An 18,914-nucleotide genomic window follows, 5' to 3' on the forward strand; every position below is an offset into this window, starting at 1 on the left:
CCCCCTCCCCACAGTGAACCTATCCCCCCATCCCTCCCAGCACCAGCAAACACTGATAAAATTGACACTGGGAGTGGCTTGTGGGGTGCAGGGGTTGGTCCATGGGATGGGGGATTGTCTGTCTGGGGGTGGGACAAGGAAGGCTAAAAATAACTCAGTGCCAGGAGGCAGGAAATGTAGGAAAAGTGTAGCCCTGGGGCTTGGGCTGGTAGCATGACTTTCCTAACCCTAAGAACTGTATGGTAGTTCAGGACAGTTAGATCAGTCTAAAAACAGCCAACCTGATCTAAGTTAGACTACTTCTGAGGAAGGGTTAAATTAGATCATGTCAGCCATTTTTAGATCATTTCCTGGAGCTTCTCTACAGTTTGTACTTAGATCAACTTAACTTGTGATCTAAGTGTAAGGTCTGCATCTGAGCGAACTAGAGTTAGATCAGGTCACCATTTTTAACACAATCTAACCTCCACCTAAGCCCCCCTGTACACAGCCTTCAAGACCAAAATAGCATGCTCTACCAGCAGAAGTTAAAAGTGCTTAAAATAATGCTTCATTTATAAAGTACACTTAATATATGTGACAAGATTACAACAAAAATGTTCAGATTTTGACGGAGTGCTCTGGGTACATCAATACTTGCCAGAACTGATGTGTCTTACAGAAACTGACATTATTTCATACATAACTGAGGCTGTTTTCATAGGCTAGTTCCAGACTAAAAGAAAGACCAATTTTTAATTATATCTGTTGCCCACGTTAGGAAACCCAAAAACTTTCTCTGACAAGCCTGGCCTAGAACAAGTTACTTGAACAAGAATTCTCACATGAAGAAGAAAGTGTATAGGTAAATGGATGAAAAGAGGAAGGGGCTCCAGGCAATTGAATTTATGGGGCAAGATTCTGACTTAACTTAGATCCCTTATAAAATTCATCTTTATGCCAAGGAAGTGAAATTGTGCACGGGAGGGAGGCCTCTACTCACAGGAGATAAGTACAATTACTGGCTGTATTTGAAGCTGCACAGCATATACCCATGGGAAGAATTCCTGGCTCTGCCCCTTCCTCCCCAGTACCCTATGCCCTGATATATCTTAATACTCTGAAAGCATTTTACAGTTGTTCTAAAACACTGTATATCTCAATGGTGCTGCTGCAAGATTACGGATGATTACTCTTATCCTTTTGCTGGGGAATGATTTTAAGGGAATTCGGTCTCCTTCACTGTCTTGGAATGCATTCTCCCCAAAAGAATGATGGAGAACAGCGACCAATAGAAATGCACATTACCAGTTGACAGCTTTTAATCAGCATTGTCAGCTGAGGCTGATGAGCCTTACTGAAGTCAAACATGACATTTTGCCTAGGATTTGGCCCTTCTGACTGTAGAAGTCTCAGAAAATGGAAAATTGCACCTCACTCAAAGTGTATGAAGGACCTAGTGATCAGAGAAAGTTTTTTGCCTTGTTGAGTGTACTGTTAGGGTTTGGGGGAATAAGCTGCCCATAGGTCACTCAGAAGGCAGGGCAGAGTAGCACCTTGGAGACTAACTGGTTCAAAGAGGCATAAGTTTTCATAGGTGACAGCCCAATTTGTCAGAAAGCTCATGATTCTCTCAACCTACTTAGTCTTTAAGGGCATCTATACATGTGCCTGATACATGCGCCTGTTCCAATGCATTCTAATTAGAGTACTTCAGAGCAAACTTAATTAACTGAGTCTGCTAGAGTGTAGTAGTTAGTACACTCCAGCAGCCTCAGCACCACATGTATTCAGCATCCCTGCACTTCAAAATGGTAGCTGGGGCATTTTAACTAAAGCTCATCAAACAAGCATTAGGTAAAGCCGCCCCCCCCCCCCCCGGGCATTTTGAAGTGCAGGACACTGAATACATGTGACACTGAAGGCACTTTAGTTACAGTGGCTCCTGAGAGCTGATCTAATTAAAGCCTCTCCCCCACCCTAGAGCACATATACAGACACCCCAAGGTGCCACCCTGCCCTGCCTTTTGCCTGACTTCAGACTAACATGGCTAACTACCTCTCTCAGCTCAATGTGTGATTGCTTCAGAACAATCCAACTTCTAAGCAGCTGGGGCCATAAACCATGTGCGCTGCACCACGGAGAGCCTCGGGCCTCCAGGTCACATAAAGACCCCCGCTGCTGCACTGTGTGCCCTCACAGGTGCTCCCTGTCCCTCTTAACTATGTACCTGCATGGCTCTGGACTCACCCACCACTCCCCACACCATGTGTCACACTGCCTCACCCTGAGGGACAGGAGGTGGCATGGGGGCCAGGGAGCAGCAGCTGGAGGAGGGAAGGGGAGCCCAGAGACCCCAACTGCTGTTGCAGCCAGAGCAATGGTGGGAGTGGCAGCTGGGCAAGAGCCCAAGGGCCACAGTATAGCCCCTCGTGGGCTGCCAGTTGGACAAACTTATCTTACCTTATTCCCAGGGATCCTGGTTTTCTCTGATTTAAAAAAATCCCCAATTTTCAGATATAAAAAACTAAACCAAAATCCACATTTTTCTGTGATTAAACTGAAACATCACTATAGACATAAATATATCTATCTAGATAGATAGATATATCTATATAGAGATATATAGACCCTATCTATAGATAGATAGATAGATAGATAGATAGATAGATAGATAGATAGATAGATAGATAGTGGTATTTCAGTTTAATCACAGAAAAATGTGGATTTTAGGTTACTTTTTTTAAACCAAAAATTGGGGATTTTTTTTTTAATCAGAGAAAACCCGGATGCCTGCTTATTACTAGAGACCTACCCAAATTGAGAAGGCAGGTGGCCAATTTTCATGACCTTATTGCTGTGGGTCCCCCACCCCATGCCTCTCATTGACAAAGGGGCCCCAGTGGCCCTAACTCTCATTGCTGATTGGTTGAGAGGGCTGTACATTTTATGGTTCCACTCACCCCTCATTGCTGATTCACTGAGGGCTGTCCATCATGCAGCCCTGCCCCTTACTGCTGATTGGTAGAGAGGGGCGGGGCTGCACAACAGACAGTCCTCAACCAAACAGTGGGGTGGGGTGGGGTGGAGTGGGAGCAGCAGCCATCTTGCCTGCTCCCCTCTGTGCCAGCAACCCCACTGCCCCACTATGCCCCTGGCAGGTTTCATGGCCAGGCTGCAGCAGCCATGAGGACTGCTGGTTGTTTTTTGCAGATTTCAATAACAAGGACGGTGCCACAAAATCATAAATTGTGTGGGTCCCTTTTTACGCTTTAGATTTGCTATAAAGGGTTATATGTGTTCTGAGTACAAGAAAGAAAAGAAAAACACAAAAATGCATTACAGTTTTTTAACTTTTTATCCAAATTGTTTAAACTCCTTGTTTAAGGAAGGAGAGACAAGTATATGAAACATTTTACCCATTTTTTGGCATAAAGTCAAATGCTTTATCAAAAAATTGCACTGTGATTGGCACTTATCGGTAGTTCTCAGTCTGAACTGGTTCTTGTGGCATTTTCCATATTTCTGAGAGCAAGAAAAGAAATCACAGAGAAGTAGGGCTGGAAGGGACCTCCATAGATCATCTAGTCCAGCTCTCTGCATGAGGCAGAAAACACTAAGAATCCTTACTGCTCATGTGAGCAGCTGCTTTTCATAAGCTTTCATATCCTTGATGTTAACAAATGACCCCTGTCAAATTTTCCTATAAACTTCCTTTGTGATGAGTTGAACTCCTGAAGCTGATCCAGTCTCTGTGAAAATTCCTTGTTAGATTTTTTTTGTCACATACATTGGGGTTTGATTTCTGATTTTCCTTTATTCAAGAGCCAGAATGTATGAAATGATAAGGTAACAGACTGTTGTCCAAAGAACAGTTCCCATGTTCCTTCCTGTGTAAACCAAGCATTCAACAAATTCCCTACTCTTGTATAAAGACCAGAGAAATGCCTATGCCTAGGTATGCTATTTATATTTATGAAAAAAACTGCCCAGTATGTAAGAACGGCTTCAGATTTATGTTCTCCTCTAACTACATAAAAAAAGGAAAAGCATTCACATAGCAGGTGAAGTTTTACAACCATGCAATCTTTTAACATTTAGGAAGCTGGCATTATGTCAACTATTGACTCACCTTGACTGTCGTTTGTCAGCTAAAATCACCACTGCCTATTCTCACATGGCCTCCAAAATAGGTATAAATAAACACTTATGACTTTTCTGTACAACTGTTTTAAAATATTCAGGAAACAGTAGAACATGAGCATTGTTTGTATGCATTCCTTTATTTATCTTAACCCTATTAATGGAGTACATAATTGCCAAAATTATTTTATTCATTCTTAAAGTCGTTGTAGAGAACACATGCAAAGCTGGTAAACTTGAAATGCGACCTAACCTTTTTCGTCATATTATCATACTTGCAAAATCTGTTTACTTGTCTGTCTTCGACTTTTAGCAATCAACAAATGTCAATGCTTTCCCCTCCCTTTTCCCCCCTCCCCCATAATATCAGTGCAGACAGACCAGAACATATGTGCCAGCCCATAATGCTACAATAACAAATCAGGTCTTAAGAAATATACTTGAATTGTTTGCTTTTCAGAGCTTGATTACAGATTTGAACCAGTTTCTGCTCACTTATACTGGTTTATGTGTAATTTCTGTCCCTAGCCTAAGAACCTAAGTCCTGTCTGTCTTACTCATATAAGAAGTCCTGTTCAAATCAAATAGTTTCAAATTCACCACAGTTCACAGCTCTGTATGTTAGGGAAGCCCTGCACAGGGTAAAATTTCATCCTTTGCAAAGAGATCCTTATGGAACCACATTAGGCTTCAAAACAGTGTTAAAGATGTGTTTAAATTAGTCTAGGCCTTGTTTCATTCTGCTGCAGAGATGAATTTCTGCCCTTAGCATAAAGCCTGAATAGGATTTAAATGGTTTAAGGGACTTGAAATGGGTCCTTTGCACAAAGTGAAATGTCAGCCCACCTGAATAAATATGGCAAGTGAGATACAGTCCCCAAATAGATTATCTAAATTAGGAAATATATTTACATTTCTCTAAGTATTTTTACTGAAACCTTTCTTGATGATTTTGCTGTTGTGCATGAAACTACTTCTGGACCTGAAAAAATGTGATCTGATCTGATCAAAATTGGATAAATTATATATCTGTGAAATCCTTCTCGTCTGTACAAGTGCATGTAAACACATAAAACAAAAATAAATGCAAAAAATCAGATTTTTTGTTTAGGGGAAAGGAACAAGATCATTTTAATGGGTAAGAGTGAAGTATTTAAATAAAGAATATTTGGAGGGGGAAGGGTTAAGGAATACAGCTCAAATTTGGTAACTTCTTCAGCCTTCACTACCATTAATTTAAACCTATCAGTTAGGATGGACCAGTTCTCCTCAGCAAGCCATGCCTTTAAAACTGGGTGATAAAGGAAGAAACTGCCCAGGGAAGAAAATGTCAATCAGTAGGACAGCAGGAGCTTCGTGGGATTAAAGTAACATGCAGTCCTTTCTGTTGGGTTCTGAACAAACCTTCAGAAAAATACATAACAAGGAATTACAAATTCTGTGAAGCAGGAGAGTCCAAGAGATGGTAAGAAGAAAATGTAACTTTTTCGAAGAGATGAGGAACAATATCCTGTACTGCTGCATAGCCAGGGAGGCTCAAATGGGACTGGATGATCCCATAGCACAGGGTGGCCAAACAGAAAGGACAGGGAGTAGAAAGCAGGGCATCAGATTGAGCAGGGAGCACAGAGAAGGGAGCAGAAAGCAGGGCAGATCAGGCAGGGGAAGGGGATCACAGTAGCACTAGCAGAGAGTGCAGGACTTGTGCCATGTCTGCCAAAAACGGTTCAACCGTACTATCATAGCATGAACAGGGAATCATATAGAATGGGCCAGATTCTATTTGGCTGAGAGTGCCCTATGGTACCCAGCATTAGCTAGAATACAGTGTATTTCAGCAGCCCTCTCCAGATTTGTTAGGAGACCATGACTGTGACTGCTCCAAACCACCCAGGCACTTCAGTATTTTGTAATTCTTTTATGATGCCTTCATTCACTATAGCCTCTATTGTAAAAAGTGCAGAGTGGGCCCAGAATTCTTAGTGTGACGTCTGAGGAATGTATTGTGTCCTGGATGTGAAACTACATTTCCTATCATATTTTTTATCATAAATCTCACTTATGCTTATCAGTTTCAATTTTCAAGTTTGTTTATTTTAGTGATCATTTTAAGAACCAGAACAGTTTTGAAGCTGAGTTACACAGTTCGTCTTCACAGTCTTATTTATGATTACCTTTTTCCTTTTATCTCATTTATGGTAGCCTTTTTCCTTTAAAAGTAAACACTGGGAGATGAATTGTAGTCTTTCCTCTTAGATGCCTTATTATTCTATTTTCTAGCATTCTAATTAACCCAAGAGGTTTAAAAAAAATAAAATCCTTCTTTTTCTTTGGGCTTCATTTACCTCCTACAGGACAAAAACCTCTGAGAAATTGTTTCTGTTGTTACCAGTTCCCATTATAACAGACAAAGCTGAACAGAGTCTAAATCTTATCTACTAAATTAGTCTTGAGTCTCCAGAGGATCCTTTTTTTCCTGGGTCTTCATCCCATCTCTGTTTTATAGCAGCTGCACTTTCTACTCGGTTCTCTTTACTATTCTTCCCTGTGGTGTTCATTCATGACCCTCCTACCTGTATGTTTGCTTTTCCATTTGCTAGCTTTCTTATCTAACTCTATCACAGCCTGCTTGCAATTTTTCATACTTTTTCACTGCCTTTTCTATTGCTTTTGTCAGTGTCCATATTTTAAATTCACATTTCATCTTTGAGGGATCAGCTGTTGGAATAATATTGATGAAGTGCTGTAAAGTTTATAACATTACTTTCCTTAAAAAGCATTTGTTTCAAGGGGGTACTACAACAGCTCCATAGAATTTCATTCTTGAAATGAGACTTGCTAAACATGATCAGTTTGCATGAACGGTTCAAAAACTTTTTATTATTTTAGATGTTTGAAACTCAAAAATATAAAGCTTAAGAACGTAGATCTAGAGCCCTCCTCAGACAGTGAGCCCAGTCCCCTGCCTTTTTAAGCAATCACTTAATAGATTTCATAGATTTTTAGGGTCAGAAGGGACCTTAGTAGATCACTGAGTGTGACCCCCTGCCCTGGGCAGAAAAGAGTGCTGGGGTCAGATGACCTCAGCTAGGTGTTTGTCTAGTCTCCTGTTAAAGACCTTCAAGGTAGGGGAAAGCACCACCTCCCTTGGAAGCCCATTCTAGATTTTGGCAACCCTCACTATAAAGAAAGTTTTCCTAATGTCTAATCTATATCTGCTCACTGTCCGTTTATGGCTGTTGTTCCTAGTAACTCCAAGGGGAGCCCTGGTAAACAGAGTGTCCCCTATTCCTTGCTGTTCCCCCGCCCCGATGAATTTGTAGATGGCCACAAGATCCCCTCCCAACCTCCTTTTGCTGAGGCTAAAGGGATTCAGGTCCCTCAATCTCTCCTCATAGGATCTTACCTGCAGGCCCTTAACCATATGAGTAGCCCTCCTCTGGACCCTCTCAAGGTTATTCACATCCCTCTTGAAGTGTGGTGCCTAGAACTGGATGCAGTACTCCATCTGCGCTCTTACCAATGCTGCATAGAGGGGAAAGATCACCTCCTTAGACCTGTTCATGATGCACCTTCTAATGCATGAAAGAGTGCGGTTGGCTTTACTTATCACTTCGTTACATTGATGACTCATGTTCATTTTGGAGTTGACTATGACTCTGAGATCCCTTTCTGCTGCTGTGCTGCTTAGAAAGTCACCTCCCAGTCCGAAAGTGTGTTTCTGATTCTTTCTCCCTAGATGCAGCACTTTGCACTTATCTTTGTTAAACTGCATCCTATTTTGATCTGCCCACTTTCCCAATCTGTCCAAATCCTCCTAAATCCACTCCCTGACCTCCAGTGTGTTTACTTTGCCCCATAATTTGGTGTCGTCCGCAAATTTGGACCAAGTGCTTTTCATGCCCTCATCCAAGTCACTGATGAAGATATTGAACAGCACTGGTCCAAGGAACAAACCTTGGGGAACTCCACTGCCCACATTTTTCCAGGTCAAAAATAACCCATCCACCCCCACCCTCTGGGTGCGTCCCATAAGCCAATTCTCCACCCCACCTAACCATGTAATAATCTGCGTCACAACTACTTAATTTATTTGTAAGAATGGGATGTGACACTGTATAAAAGGCCTTTTAAAAATCCAAGTAGATGACGTCTACCTCAACTCCTGCATCTAAGCAATTTGTGACCTGGTCGTAAAAAGAAACAAGGTTAGTCAGGCAGGATTTACCTGCTATGAAGCCACGCCGGTTGACCTTCAGCATTATTTTTCCCACTGGACTCCCACAAATGTGATCCTTAATAATTTTTTCAAAGGTTTTCCCAAGGATAGAGGTGAGGCTAACTGTGCTATAGTTACCCGGATTCTCCTTCCTCCCCTTCTTGAAAACAGGGACCACATTGGCCCTTTTCCAGTCCTCTGGGACCCGTCCTAAGCACCATGAGCACTCAAACAACCGTGCCAGTGGTTCTGCTATGACACCGGTCAATTCCTTCAGCACCCTTGGATGAAGATCATAAGGGCCTGTTGACTTAAACATGTCCAGCCCTTCCAAATGCCCCTTCACTAGGTGCTCAGTGCTAACTGTTGGTGGATTGGAGAACCTCTTGTGCCTGTCTTTAGTCCTTTTGGGAGATATGTCTTTATCCGTGCTTAGAAATAAAGATGCAAAGAACTCATTTAGGAGCTCAGGTTTATCCCTCCTATCTGTTACCAGTTGCCCTAGTCTGTCCTGTAGAGGTCCTATGTTATCATGCGCCTTCGTTGTGCTCCCTATGTACCTAAAAGAAGGACTTTTTGTTGTCTTTAATTTTTCTTCCCAGCCTGAATTCCATGTCTGCTTTGGCCTTCCTCACTGCTTCCCTGCAAGTGTGAGCCAAGAAGACATACTCCTCCTTGATGGCTACCCCTGCTTCCACAGTCTATATACTTCTCTTTTCCCACCTAGGCTCTCCTGGATTTCCCTGTTCAGCCAAGAGGGTTTCTTGGCTCTTTTGCCTCTCTTTATGTGCACTGATATGGTCCCTTTTTGTGCCTGAAGGATCATTCCCTTGAGGAACATCCACCCTTCCTGGACTTCCATCTCACCAATGTTCTTGCCCTTTGGTGCCTCACTTACTAATCTCTTGAGCTCATTGAAGTTAGCCTTTCTGAAGTCTAGCACTTCTGCCCTACTAGTTATCTGTCCCGCTATTCGCCAGATAGTGAATTCTAACAATTGGTGGTCACTATCCCTTAGTTTACCCTGTATCTGCAGATCACCCACCAGGCCATCCCCTGTAGCAAGCACCAGGTCCACGAAGGCATTTCCCCTAGTGGGACCGTATACCTCCTGCACTAGGTAGATTCCCCAAGGATTCCTCCTTACCCAAGAATTCCTCAAAATTTCTGCTTCAAACCCTCACACACAGCAATACCAGAATGCTGACTATAATCCTTGCTTGAAAAATGAAGAGAAGCTGGAATGACCTCTTTAGGGCGCAAAGGTCTGGGAAGTGTCTATGGAGACACTGAGCTGCCCATACAAGTATGCCCCTCTCAGCCTTTCTGGTTTAATCTAAGGGAAAGGCATTTGCCAGTACATTTTGAACCAGCTTGGCTGCAGGTGTTGCTGGAGAAACACTAAGAGTACCTTACAGTGGGGGTGCTCAGTCCCTAGCCCAGGAGCCAGATCCGGTCCCCCATGCTGTGTCATCTGGCCTGTGGAGCTCCGCATTGGTCTGTGAGGAGCCCCATGGCCTATGGCCTTGTACATTAGATTGGATGCATGAGGCCAGGCGGGGGTGGCACAGGACCCCAGAGCCTGAACCCAGCACATAGGGCTGAGTTGAGGCAGTGCAGGGCCCCAGGGCCTCATCCTGATGCACGGTGGCCAGGCAGAAGCCACACAGGACCTCAGGGCCCAATCCTGGCACATGGGAGCCATCCAAAGCTGTGTGGGCCTGATCCCAATGTGTGGGGTCTTATCCAGGTTTCAGACTGGCCCTACACCATTCATCTAGCCTATGGGACCAAAACACTGAGCACCACTGCCTCACAACATGCCACAAATAAAAGCAAGGGAAATGAGGGTACTGCTAATACCATATTTCTGTAATGATAGAGAAATATATATGTTTTGGGGGGATCTGTGCTCAGAAAATCTTAGGAAAAGGACCATACCTGTGCTACAGAGGAAGGCACAAATCCTTATAGTCCTTGCCTATGTGACAAAGGTGGGGGGAAATTTTCACTTTTGGTTTTGTGACAGTGCAGATTCATTTGTATGGCTTTATGCAAAGCTCATGCAGCATTATTCATGAATGCTGCTGCATATTGTAGAATGTCATAATTCAGTGTTTCTTGTTTTGGTACTGGGACAGCTGGGATTTGTTGGGCTATCACAGAAGGATAAATGCCAAATGAAACATTTGGTATGCAAACAATGTGAACGACAAATCCAGTGTGGAAAAAGGCAAAGTCCAAATGATGAAGCATGCATACAAATGGTGCATCTTTCAAACACTCATATAAGGCCTTGGTGATGTTGTAAGACACTAACTGTCAAATAGTCTACAAGTTCTGTTATACATAGGATGAAAAATCTCTCATCCTAGGACATTACTAACATTGCCAAACGAATGCAGAAGGGGCAAATACCTTATAATTGGGACTGGTGTTCTGAAGCCTGATTTTATTAGTGCCAAGGCAGAGAAAATGCCCAGTAGAGCAATTACATGAGGATTTGCTTCTTTTTCATGTAAAATGTACTAGCCTATAAAAGCCCATTTTTATTATGGACTCTGAATTAAGTAACTTCATGATTATGGGATATCGGAAATCATCAGTTAATGACAGAGATGATAAGGGGTAGTTGGGGATTAGGAGCACTTTATTTACTTATACTTAGACCCAGGTTTAAATCGTGATTTTGCATTTTTTGTGGAAATCACAAAATTACGTGATTTTCACAAAAAAATGTGATTTGCAATGAAATGGCACGGTATAGCTGTTTGCTAGGGAGTTCCCCGGCAAGCAGCCATGTCATGACATTTCATTGCAATGAGATGGAGCCATGGAGGTGCCTGCACCACTGTGCAGCACCCAGTCCCATCCCACACCCACCCCAGCTTGTGATACTGGACTTGGCGCGGGTCTGCCAGATGCTGGCCACATTGCCAGGTGAATCCACCCTGTCATCGTCCCAGGCAGCCAAGTGGGTCCCCCCACCCCTTCCAGCAGGGGAGCTCTGTGCCCTGGGGAGAGATTTGCAGCATTCTGTTTGGAGGCTTTATTGCCCCCCCTGCTGGACACTCTTGATCCCTGCCCCCAGCCTGGCACTGGCAGCTGGGCTCAGCCAGCCAGATGACCCTAAACCTTCCCCCTCATCCAATTAGGGGGCGTGAAGGGACGCCACAATCTAGGAGCAAAAATGGTGGCCCCCACCACGATTGGGCTATCATACTAGCAGGCTTGGCCCACAATTTAAACTAGGCCCTACTTATACTCATTTGCAATTGTTATATTGTAAGATGCATCTATATATTTTGGCTACGCTTTACAAATCAGATCATATCTTTGACTTTTAGTTCTATAAAAACCATGTATGCTTGTATAGTACCTGTTAAAGGAAGGGCTCTTATCCTGCTTTGTGTGTCTGGGGACTGTGGTAATGTAGATCACAAATATATTTTTTTCAGAGTTCATTTTATTCTGCTTTTGATTCCTGAAAAGCTGTTTTTCCAGCGTGTGGGATAGGGGGGAACTAATAGAGAGGAGGGAGAAGTTGAAATAAATTGAGCCCAAGTGAATTTGGCTTATTTTGATGGTTTCTATAGTTGTAGACTTTTCTACTATGTAGATAACTGAAGGTTGCCTCTTAGAGAAATGTGCAAGTCTTTCTGTGAGGGGGATACAAGCGGGGAGTTGTAGCTGCACAGTTCCTGATGTCTATGATTTAAAAGAAAAAAGAGAGAGAAAGCGGTTTGGCAGATTCAGTGTGCTTTGTAAAATAAATACGCTTTAAAAAGGACACTGCTGTTTTGAAGGGGCTGGCTCTTCTCTTTCAGATAGACAAGTAATCTATTGTCAGGATCCCAGAATGCCTATAGTTAATCAGTTTTAAGTCAGTCTTCCGCATTGTTAAACAAAAAAGAAAGCCCAATTAACTGTTCCTGAAAAAGCTTTCAATATTTTTTCCTTTAATAATTGCCCTTCTGTTCTCCTAAAGCCATATTCTCAACAATGCTGCAGTTGCCATAAACTCTTCTGCAGTGAGGAAGAGCAATGCAGCAATTAATTATCAGTCTTGCTGAATACTCTATGGCTAGGTTCAGAGGTTCAAAAAGCCAGAGGCAGAATCGATCAAACCTTCGCAGCTTTCTCTAAGCTGCGAAGATTGGATCAAGAGCAAACAAAACACACACTTGCCCGTTGGGGAGGGGGCACACAGATGCCTGGACTAGCTGAGGCCAGCAAACTGGGGGGCTCTTGCACACCTTGCAGCATGCCAGAGACTGCTAAATGCAGCTGAATGCAGCCAAGCGGGTGGCCCCATGACTAGCTGCCCGGCACATGCCCCAATCCTCTGCCGTCAGCCACAGGGGGTGGGGGAGCCAGCACAGAATCTCTCCCCAGCCTTACCACCCCCACCACCAGCAATTGGTTGCCAGTGGTGGCATGCGGGGTGGAGGAGAGAAAGCAGAGGCCCCTACCATGCAAACCTGGCCCCTGCAGACCCAGTCAGAACAGCTGAGGGGGCTGTGCAGCAGGGGCTTCCTCTCTCCCCCATTGTCTGACCAGTGCGACTTCTCTCCCCAGCCCCAGCCCTCACCAGCTGTCAGCAGCAGTGGGAGAGGGAAAACTGGAGGCCCCCACCATGTGGACCTGGCCCCCCAGACCAGCCAGAACAGCTGGAGGAGGCTGAATGATGTGGGGGGGAGTTTGCTTTCCCCCTTCCTACCCTCCTTCCTACTTGCTGCTGACAGCTGGTGGGGAGCAGGGCTGGGGAGAGAAGCTGCACTAGGCCAGACAGCAGTGGAGATGCCGGAGGATAGCAACTTAAGTTAAGGTGGGAGGTGATCTGGTAAAAAAGTTTGATGGACTGATCTAACCAAAACTGATTAAATCTGATACTACATCCATCCAGGTCTATCCTGGGCTCGGTTCTGCCTTTTTTAAACAGATCTATGTGCACTGAACTTCTATTCTGTTTCAGGTTTAGACCAGTTTCCAATCACCTGTACCAATTTTTGTGTAACGTCTGTACCTAGCCTAAAGAGATGCAACCTCTGAAACACCAGTAAAGACTATAAATGCCATTCCAATTCCAAGCCATGCAAAGCTATGTCTTTGCACATGCCATGGCTAATATTTTCTTCTTCTACAATAAAACAGGTCATATTTTCAAAAACAGACTCTAATATTATACCTGCTAGTATACCATAGACAGAAAAATTGCAGACAGTAAATGTTAAAATTTAGGTCTAGGATTTTCAGAAGTGCTAAACTTTGACCTAACTCTGCTGTCAGTTAAACATACCTTGGGCCCCTCTGAAAGTCTGACACCAAATGTATGACTATGTGATTAAGGGTGTACTTGGTAGCCGTGTTGGTCTGAGACAAAAAGATGTACAAAAAACTAGATTGGTTTAGTTGGTTCCAAAATGATACCTTTTCTTAGACCAACTGGAAAATGGCAAGAAAACTGTCCTTTTCTGCAAGCTTGCGGGATCAAAGTCCCTTCGTCAGGCTCTAGGAAAAGTGTAACTGGTACAAGATGGTAAAAGTCCCCATAGGTAGGTCACAAACTTCATTTTTGCACAGAGGGAGCTGAAGATGGAAAATTGTCCCTCTGGGTCCATGAGAGTGATCATTTTGGAACCAAGAGTTCTAGTTTTTTGTATGACTATGTGATTGACTCACAAAGCAAATGTTATAATTGTTATTTGTTTCATTACAATAGTGCACACATCCCCCTCACTAGATCAGGGCCCTGCTATTGTGAGCATTTCACAATCAAAATTAAAGGCATTCACTGCTCCCAACAGTAGGTAAGATGAAATACGTAACAGAAAAGAACTGGAAGGTGGAGTATGGCAAACACAAAGTGCTACATCTTTCTTTTGTAGGTGCAGAATTGAGGCCATTTTGAATATTTATTCCACAGTGCCTTGCTTAAGGCAAACCTATCACTCTACACTTCAGAGAGAACTTTCTGCCTCATTCTGTAGAAAGGGCTATATTTATCCTTTTGCAAGTGCATGCAAGTAACATTGACTGCAACATAGAAATGCTCCCTGAACCCAGAGGACTGAAGTAATTCTGAATTCTAGTTCCTGGAGCAGCACACTATACCTCTAGGTAAACCCCTGTAGAATGGTTTAGATCACTGCATGTTTTACTTCAAAACTCAAATATAGCCAAAGGGAAGCATCTTAGCTTTCTTGACAAGATCAGAAAGCACGTCCCTGTGACTGTTTTATATGAATGTTTATTTTGCCTTTGTGTAAAACACACAGCAGAACATTAACTGGTTTATAAAATGGCTTATAAAGTTTTAAAATGAGAGGAGAAATTAAGTAACATGTTCCACAGGAAAATCCTACCCCTGAACAATTTATTATCCTTTCTTTCTTTCTTTCTTTCTTTTTTTTTAAAGGGGGTTTCAAGTCCTTTAATTTACTCGTGGACATTCTTAAAAGTCTTTTTTTTTTTTATCCTTGGACACCCTTACAAAGTCCACATTTCATAAATTGTTAAACATTTTTCTCTTTGAATTATAACTTTAACATCTTAATAATGTAAGTGAAATGTTTTTACTGCACAGAACTAGAGAAATCATTTACTAATTTAAGCAGGGTTTTGAATAAGATGGAGAGTTTTCAAAGAAATTAATGTATAGCAGGGGACATGGTCAAAGTTTCAAGTAAGTTCATTTTGTGCAAGATGGATGCCTGTATTCATTCTCTGCATATTTATATCCTCATGAAAGTTTAAATACACTGTGTAGCACGATATTACAGGCTTTCTATATGAGAGTTTTTATGCTATATTCACAGGCAGACAGTTCCCCAAGAGGAATGAATAGGGAAGAGTGCTACACTGAACACTTTTGGACTTGGCTTCAGAATACTGACTACATAGAACAGACGATCCCAAAAGCATGTTCCAGGGACAGAGGAATGAGCTTAGCAAGGTAAGGTAGCCCCTAGTTTAGAGCAGGTTTTTTGGGAGAACAGAAGATGCTCCTCTTCTCAGGGAGCTTTTTTGAATGGGGAATAGGGGAGGGAGAACTCCTACTAGGGAAATTTCTTTTATCACTGTTGACCCTTGGCAACTTCCCTTTCATGACCCACAAAACTGTGGTGTCCTAATACCATGCCTACACGAACAGAAATGCAAATTCACTGTCATCTTTTTAGCTGTTTTTCTCCTTCCTTCCTTAATAAAATGAAACATTGGATTTGACTCAATACTAAAGCAAACAAAGCCTAACTCTCTGCCCAGGCATTTTACTGGAGGAGAAAGAGATAAAAGAAGAAAGCTGAACAGAGAAAATGTAATGAGAACTGTTTGTGTTTGTTGTTTGTTTGTTTGTTTTTAAAACAAACTACATCTTATTTGAAAACTTATTCTCTGTATGGAATATAAGTATCACTGGTAAGCTGCAGAGAGATTTGACCATGAGATATAGCTGCTTATTGAACTAAGCATAAAGTGTGTCTGGCACTTTCATGATTTGGTGGATAAATACTTGTGCCTGGGAAGAAATAAAACAACAGATCCCAACTCCAAGGGGAAGCCTGTTTGCTGTGATTTATACACTTACTGCAGTGGATAAACACTAATGCCATCATGATTGCCCGCTGTAAAGATCCTGTCAGCTGTAGCAACCTGTCTTTTCCACTGGGGCCATCTGATGCTAAGCAATAAAGCTCTAAAAGGTGACTGTAAAAGTAACAGACTGTCAGGCACACTCAGAGCTGTCACTGTTTTGTCACTTCCAGCTGTTTGAATTTTTGAATTCATAAACCAAGAGATCTGCTGACTTCCTTGAATTTGGTCTTTTTCCCTCACCTTGTTAGAACTATTGTCCAATGCACCATCTTAACTAAATTCAAAGGCAGACAGTGAAAGATAAATGAATAAATCCCCTATTCCCTTTCAGCTGTTAAGGCACTCATATAAAATGATGTTTCAATAATTTAAAAATAAATTAATGTGACCTGTAAAATTGCTATATACACGGTATTAATTACTTCACTAACCTGTGTTACTGATGGCCAGGAATGCCAAAAATAAAGAAGAAAATTAACTTGTACATAGTTTAAAGTATGCATTAATATACCTGGATGTGAGAAATGTATTTTTAATTTTTGTTACTGTTTTTCTAATTAATTTTACATCCTAGAATCAGCTAAGCATGCTGTATCCTAAAAAAAATGCTTCAGCTTAAATAGAAAATATGTATAAATTCAGTTCTACATTCTTAAGATTGCATCAACCTGCCAAATTGCATTTATCTAGATAGGAAAAAAAGAGAACTGGATTTTTCCCCTTTTGTCCCATTTCTCTTGCTTTATCTTCTTTGTGTACCAGTGACTGTAAAGAGCTCCTGTAGCAAAACCCCAGGAACTGAATCATTTAAAAATCATCAGATTTCTAGGGCAAGGTTGCTATCTCCAGGAGCAGCATCAGCCTTTTTCAATCAGATGGATGATGGTTATGATTTAAGGGTGGGAGAGAGGCGAGTAAATTTGAAAATTGTCAAGGGGAGGAGTTTTAGAGACCTGAAGGATTTTCAATGACACTTACACATTTTTCAAATATTTCATCGTTCTGAGTCCATAGCAGCACTGAGAAAAGAACATGCAACTCACGATTCTTAGTCCTCTGCTTGAAATAGTTGCTCATGTGCTCTCCTTTCACTGCTTTGCTTTTTCTTTTATTCTGTACTATATCTTTTTTAATAGGATGGGAAAAATCCTGTTTGGTTTTGGGTACTACTTGTCACATCTTCAGTACAACATATGGAAAGAATTCTTAGATTTGCAGGGTGTAAACCACAGTTTTAAAATAATAATATGCCACTGTGTTGCTAAACTTTCTGGGCTGCTTGATTTCTTGAATGCTCTACCTTGTAAAATGAAAGGAAAGCTTTGCTACACTGATGGGCATAATAGTAAAGAAATTGGTATCAAAGCCTCTTCCTTTGATGTTTGCCTGTGTCCTGATTACACTGTCTCCTGAGCTGGACAGGCGGAAAAAGATATTAAAGGTATCATGCTATATGACTGGAATGGAACTAGCATAAGGTCTTAATCCTCTCTTGCCCAACAAAGAACACAAATCTTCCTACATCCAATATCTCCGGAAGACATAAACTGTACTGTGAGAACAACCACAGTTTAATTACATATCTTCATAGAGTACTGGAGAGAAACTTTTATTCTGGTTATTGCTAATGTAGCTCAGTTTGTAGACAGAAACACACAAACCTTCTTTAAGCTAAAATATTTGAGACGCCTCTTTCCAAACCTTTACCCATTCTGACTTACATTTTTTTCAGACTATCTCACAGAATAAACGTGTAATTGTATTATCCAGAAGACAGGATGTTGCAGATTGATTAATTTGTAGGTTTACCATGCTTCAAAAAACAAAACACACAAGATCAGATTCTCAGGTGATGTGACTCATGGTAGTCCTGCTGAAAGTCCTGTATCAGTTGAGCATCTGAACCAAACTAGGCATCTGATCTATTGACAGACAATTCAGTTAATTTTTAAAATATTGTTATGAAGATGGAAAATCATATTGGCATGGCTCCACTTCAGTTCTCCCATTCATTTTCATAGTTTTGTCCACGGGCCCTTATTTTTTTCTTCCCATCACTCCTAATTTTTCCTTTTACTTGCTTCTTTCCCCCCACCCTATAGCATTATCAAAAATCTCATATTTCATGTACATTCTCACATCAGCAAGGCTGAGAGTGGTTGGCTCCCCATTAAAGTATCAACCAAAAGTATTTGCTCTGAAATAACAGAAGCTGAAGCCAGCCTCAGGTGGTGAGAATTCTTCCTCCATTGTAATCCTACCCCACATTTGTATGAAAGCTAGCATGCTTATGATCCATGGTGATCAAGAATTCGGTGTGTTCAAGAGGTGTGTCTCTAAAAGCCAACAGGAGACTCAGTTAATATCACAGAAGATAACTTTTCCCTTTTAATGTGTCCTTGTCCTCCACTTTTGTTTTCAGTTCAAAGAATAGAAAATGGTAACTCTCCAGCTGCAAGTGAATTTAGCTGATATACAACCTAAATGCCAAAAATAGGATAAGGAGCTGGTGCACAGTTCTCCTACACCTAATGCAGAAGTTACCTGTAATGTAACTGGGGTCCTGTATTGTAACTAAGCAAATGCTGCTCTCCTACATCTGCTCATAGAAGAGCTACAATTTGATGGCTACAGGAGCTCTACACACTGGTAGAAGGTAATGCATTACCCCAGATCTTGCCACTATAGTTTGTCAATTTGGATTCTTTTTGTCTGTTTTTCATTGTACAGTTTAAAGACATCGTGCCGCAATATATTCAACACTCTCTTTATCATATTATTCAATACAATAAATGTCAAATTAGGATAAGATAGGCAGTTTTATTATATTATCTATTTTTATCCTCATTGATTCATTCATATCCGTTATGAATCATTCTATTGAAAACATTATGGGTTTATGTCAGTCACAACAGGATTGTAATGATATTAGCTATACTGGAAATTCAGGATAATACCAAACTGTATTATATTTAA

The 18,914-nt window shown here is 41.7% G+C and overlaps 1 protein-coding gene and 1 long non-coding RNA gene across 2 annotated transcripts in view; one reads left to right on the top strand and one right to left on the bottom strand.

Moving 5' to 3' along the window:
* The window catches only part of GRIK1 (glutamate ionotropic receptor kainate type subunit 1), a 252,425-nt gene that overhangs the window by 213,121 nt on the left and 20,390 nt on the right, over nucleotides 1-18,914 (bottom strand). The gene's annotated exons all lie outside the window — the stretch shown is intronic.
* The window catches only part of LOC132247724 (uncharacterized), an 86,964-nt gene continuing 83,144 nt past the window's right edge, over nucleotides 15,095-18,914 (top strand). Inside the window, exon 1 of the long non-coding RNA XR_009459071.1 lies at nucleotides 15,095-15,297. This is a non-coding gene — a long non-coding RNA (uncharacterized LOC132247724). The remainder of the gene's footprint in view (nucleotides 15,298-18,914) is intronic.

The sequence above is a fragment of the Alligator mississippiensis genome, chromosome 1 (assembly GCF_030867095.1).
Source record: "Alligator mississippiensis isolate rAllMis1 chromosome 1, rAllMis1, whole genome shotgun sequence".
Lineage (NCBI taxonomy): Eukaryota > Metazoa > Chordata > Crocodylia > Alligatoridae > Alligator > Alligator mississippiensis.